The following is a 5,943-nucleotide window of genomic DNA, read 5'->3' on the forward strand; positions in this document are numbered from 1 at the left end:
AAAGCAAGGGAAGAATCAAACAACAAAAGCAGAGATTTATTGAAAATGAAAATACACTCCACAAGGTGGGAGCAGGCCTGAGCAAGCAGCTCGAGGGTCCTAATCACATAATTTTCTGGGGTTTCAATACCCTCTAGAGGTTTCTCATTGGCTACTTGGTGTACGCCCTATGTAAATGAAAAGGATATATATATATCCTGGACAGCAGAATGTTTGTTTGATTTCCTTCTGGGAAGTCCTTAGGTTTCCTCCCTCCAGGTCCTATTCTCCTGCCTCCATCATTTATGGAAATACTTCTGGAATAGTGGTTAAAACTTCTTTAAAGTCTCTGGAAATTGTCCTAAGTGCATATGACTAATGATAAAATAAACATTTATTCAATAAAATCTACTAAATCTTTATCAAAAGTGAAAGAGTTTGCCATTTGAACCATTAGCTACTTCATCCCCATCCCAACCCTGCCAGCTCAGCATGACGGAAGACATATCCTGCACAGGAGAAGCCACAACACAGGGTTCCCTTTCTCTCTAGCTCCCAATATAAGGCTACAGTCTCTCCCCAGGAAGAACACTGCAGGAGCATTTCTCAAGCAGATAAGAGAGACAGGATCCTCTTTTTCCACACAATCCTCATTTGTAAAGAGGAAGCTCCAACTCAGGCAAAGTATACTGAGAATCCTGGGAACCTCATCATCCTCACCCACAGCTTGCTGGTAAGGCAGAGGTTCCATGGTAGGAGACACAACCCAAGAAGATGAGAGGCTGCTGCTCCCACCAATGCCTTATTAGTAAACGGTGAGTCATGCCTGGAGGAAGGGCAGGCAACAAGAACAAAGAGCTTCAAAAAGCTCCCTAAGGAAACTTACTTTATATAGAACAGAGTGTAGAAACTTTCAAACCTAAGGACACTTTTGAAAACAATGGAGATTTTGTAGTAGGCAACTAAGAATGGGTATGAGAGCAATAAGTAAAATCATAGATCAACCATAATTTTACTAGTGAGAATCAGAGAAAGACAGAGCATTCAGCAGGCAGGAACAAATCTCAAAGACTAGTTTCCTTCACTACCCCTGTGAACAGGACTGGATTTAATTGCATGCAACTGGAAAGCAGTCTATGCCCCACAGTACTGTCAGAAACAGTAGTGTAATCAGTTGTCAATTAGTGCTAGCTTACAACTGAGCCTTATACCAAGAGAAGCAAAGAGTTGACAAGAAGAACCAAAGAAATATAAAAAGAGAGCCCTTCTAAAACCACCGTCATCATAGAAAGATTGTGCGTGTGTCCAAGGCTGCAGTATATGAAGCAATATCAGTGGCCACACACTGCAGGTTAAGATAGACCTCAAAAAAACAGTCCAGATAAGTCACCAAGCAAATAAGCCTGAAAGAGTAGAGTAGTCGCAATGCTACAATGTTATCTAAAATGTCTAGCTCTCTTTTTAACAAAAGAGTTACAATACTGTATATGCAAAAAGGAAGAAAGTGTCACACACACACAGAGAGGCAATATAAACTGTCTTTGAAGGGGACCAGATGGTGGACTTGAAGATGAAGATTTTAAAGCATCGGCTACAAATATGTTTCAAAAACTAAAGGAAATTATACTTTAAAAAGGTACAATAACAATGTGTCATCAAATAGAGAATATCAACACAAAGACAGAAATGATGTTTTCAAAGAACTTAATTAAAATTGAGGATTTAAAATATACATTACCTGAAATGAAATAGTCACTAGAGGGACGCAATAGTAGATTTCAGCTGACAGAAGAAAGAAATTAGAAAATCTGATGACAGATCATCAGAGATTAGGTAATCTAAAAAACAGAGAGAAACGGGAATGAATAAAAATGAACAGAAACTCACAGAAAGGCAGAGACACCATTAAGTGCACCAACATACATGAAATGGGAGTAACAGAAGAACAGAAGGCAAAGGATGAAGCATAAAAATTACTCAAAGAATAATGGCTGAAAATTTTCCAATGTGATGAAAAACATTTATTTACATACACTTCTACAAAACTCAACTCTAATTAGGGTAAGTGCCAGGAGATCCACACTCAAAAACATCATAGCAAAAATGCTGAATGTCAAAGACAAAGGGAAAATCTTGAAAGCAGCGAGTGAGAAATAATTCATCACATAAAAAAGAACCTCATTCAAATTAACAATTGACTTTCCACCAGAAACAATGAAGACAGAAAGTAGGAGAATGACATACTCAAAATGCTGAAAGATCAAAAGTAACTGTCAACCAAAGACCTTATTTCTAACAAGACTATTTCTAAAATGATGGCAAAATAGACATCCTCAAATATATATAAATGGAGAGAAGTTGTTACTAACAAACCCATCTTAACTGACATACTAAAGGAAGCTCTTTAGGCTAAAAGCAAGTCACTTCAGGAAGTAACCTGAATCCACACTAAAAACAAAGAGGGACAATATATGTGATTTTGTAATTATAAAGAACAGTAAAAATATTTCTTCCCTTTGCTTTTTTAACTAATTTAAAGGGCAAATGAGACTGCTTTCCTTCCTAACAGTATAGATACATTATCTTGATTCCAAGCTAACGCCTATCCCTCCACTTTTATACTAATTCATTTCTCTTTCCTAAGCAAGGACATAAATCCTGCAATTCTTCCCTCTATATATCCTTCATCATCAGGCTTCCCCTGTCTACCAGGTTATTTACTTTAGCACCTAAAGTATACAGTTTTTTATGCTAGTTTATTAGCAAGTATTATGAGTATTATGAGTGTTTACACATATTAGAGTGTATGTTTTTAAGAGTTTTTCTTATGTAAACAAGAAAAACATTTGGGGGAGAAAAAATTATAAGCCCATTAGAAGTAATTCCAATGCAATTTAAAAATTATCATCACTTGGGACATGTGCTTCATCATTCATTTGTACAATAAATATTTATTTGCACATAGGTAGAAAATTTAGTTCTGTAAAATAAATCAGTATTAAATATACACAAATATCAAATTTTACCAACTGGTTAATCACACAAAAGAAGAAAAGAGACGTGCATAGCTAAAAACCAGAAAGCTTCAGAAATAAAAAAAATGAAAGGTATTTTTAAAATAAATCATACAAGAAAACAAATGCAAGCCTATAATTTGTTGACTTGCCTTAGCCAGGTAACTCCATCATGCTCCCTGGAACCTCCCATGCACTTGTGGTATCATACTCCAACCACTTACACAGCTATCACTGTGATGAGATCCTGAACAAGTCTTTGTATTAGTCCATTCTTCATTTAAAAAAATCTGTGAAATACTTACTATGTTCTAGTCACACAAGAATGAACAACATAAGCAAAGTCTATGTCTTCATGCATCATGTTCCAGTGGAAGTAAATAAAACCAACCAACCAATAAATAAATAAATAAGAAAGAATAACAGATCCTAAGTCCCATGTGGAGACTGTGCATGTCACAGTGACTACTTCAGATTGGAATGTCAGGATAGGTCTCTTTGAGATGACATTTAAGCTAAATCCCAAAATTCATCAAGTAGGATATCCATGTTACAGATGAGACACTAAGATTTAAAGAAGTAACTTGACAATGTCACAGGGCTAGTAAGTAACAGAACCAGGGTTTTTGATTATTACTGATAATGCATTAAATCTGGAGGCAGCCATATTTAACTGAAAAATTAATTTCTCCCCAAGGTGCAGAGGAGCTTAATCTTTAGGTCTTCCTAGTACATAAGAAACCAATATTTCCATTCTATCCTTCTGCCTGTTATTTATTGAGTATACATTTCCTTTAATAAATGATAAACATTACTCTAAAACACACACACGTATATTGTACATAGTAACTCCTATAATAAGGATTGTAAAACTTCATTATGTACGTGAATTAGCTGATGAGCCACTTAGAAGTACAACTGGCAAGGCTGCAAATAACAGACTCAGATGTAGTATGGTTGAGGAAGAAAGGATATAGCACTGACTCTGGATTTTTTTTTGAAACAAACATTCCAGATGCTTTTGTTGGAATGATCAACAGACCATATCTTGAGGAGCCTCCTGCTAAGGTCTATTACAGCAATTCTCAAACTCCAGAGTGAAAGAATCACCCGGAGGGCTTGTTAAAACAGATTTCTTGGTCAAACCACTGAATTTTTGATTGAGTAGGGCTGGGGTGGTACCTAAGAATTTGCATTCTAACAACTTCTCAGAAGATGCAGCTGGCTCAGCGACCATACTCTGAGAATCTCTAGTCTATTCAACAGAAAAGTCTCACCTAATCATGGCAATAACACTGCTTTATGGAATTTCTTACAATTTCCTCAAAAATGTCCTATAGCAAATAAAGAAAAAATGCGTAATATGCCTTCTAATTTGAAATAGAAATCTAATAACAGTATGGTCGTCATTACAGCCTGTGGATTTACTGACATTGATGGTTGGTTGGAGAAAAATGGGGATAGGTGTCATGTGGAAAAAAAAAGTGGTTAAACGTGCAGGAAGTTCTGGTTACTAGTCTAAGTGCCTGTTAGGTGCATAATTGATTGGTATCCCTGAAACTCTGCTTCAGCTAGTCTGTTTTCTGCTTCAAGAACCATGCCAAAACAAAACAAGACAAAACAAAGCCTACAGGCTTATTTTACCACATACCTAAATACAGCTGAGCAATTAATCTACTATTGATTTTATTGATCTGATGCAGGGAGGTAACTTCACTCTAAAACGTTTGTTGATACAAGCTACCTCTAATTTGTTGAATCATGAAACCCAATATGTATTGTAAATCAAAAATAAAATTCCAAGGCCCCCAACCATTTGAATGGACCTCTCCTTTCCATCAGAGGCATGTGGGACAGTCAAAAGAGGATTTAAAATGCAGGAGAGGGAGGGTGGGGAGCGGTTTCCCAGGACTGGGTTATGCTCCCAAACGTTCGCAGGTTCCAGGACTGACCGCTCACCCCAGATCTCTCTCACCTTTGCCGAAGGCAGCCAATGGGGTCCCCAATCAACTGAGCTACCCCGGCTTAGCCCCTGGCGGTGAGCTGGGGGTCAGGGTGGGAGCGGACCTCGTGCCACCTGCTGCAACCATGGGAAAGGCAGGAGGAGGGAGGCAAGTAGGTCCCAGTGCCAGAATCAGCACCTGCACGAAGTCGCTGCGCCTGAGCGTGGTTTTTCCCGCCTGCCCCTGCTTGCCTGCTGCTACCCTCTTTTCAAACAGGAGAGGAAGAGAAAGGCGTCAATTTATGTCCCTCTTGCTCTTCCGGGCTTCAGGAAGGAATCTTCTACACACATGCACACCCAAACCCGCCACAACCTCCAGAGCCGGGCAGAGTTCGTGACCCTCAGACGACATGGGCGCGAAAGCGCGCGCCCACCGTGAGTGCCCTGAGAGAGCGCCCGCGAAACAGGTGGATTCCACCGCCTCCAGCCGTCCGGCCTTCGCACCCGGATCAACTCCTGCTCCTGCTCCTGCTCGCGCTCCCGCCTCCTGGTGCTGCAGGACCTCACCCAGCACCAAGAGGAAGGGGCGAAATCGGCGGAAAGTGCCTAGTTCTCTACATCGGATCTGGGTCAGTGGCCGGCGCGTGGTGCAGCGCAGAGGACGGAGGACGCACATGCTGGGTGGTCCTCAGCCGGGAGGATCGCGAACTCCCCGCAGGTCCAGGCGCCAGCGCCCGGGGCCATGAAGAGCAGGCGTCTCTGAAGGTGTCCATCCCATCCACCCAAGCTGGCTCAACGCTCTAGGAAGCGCGCTGGCAGGATTTCAAGGCCAGAGGTTTAAACTGGCGGGTTCCATGTAAACATTTTAATCCACGCACTGCCAGCTGCCGCCACTTCCCCTGCTACTGCACACGAAAAGCCCTCTTCCAATTCTCTCCATTTCCCCTCTTCTATAATACCTCCATTTAGTTTTATGTTTGTTTTGCTTTTGCATGCTGAGAGAAGGAT

Source organism: Sapajus apella, unplaced genomic scaffold (genome assembly GCF_009761245.1).
Source record: "Sapajus apella isolate SASKATOON/1434 unplaced genomic scaffold, GSC_monkey_1.0 scaffold66, whole genome shotgun sequence".
NCBI lineage: Eukaryota > Metazoa > Chordata > Mammalia > Primates > Cebidae > Sapajus > Sapajus apella.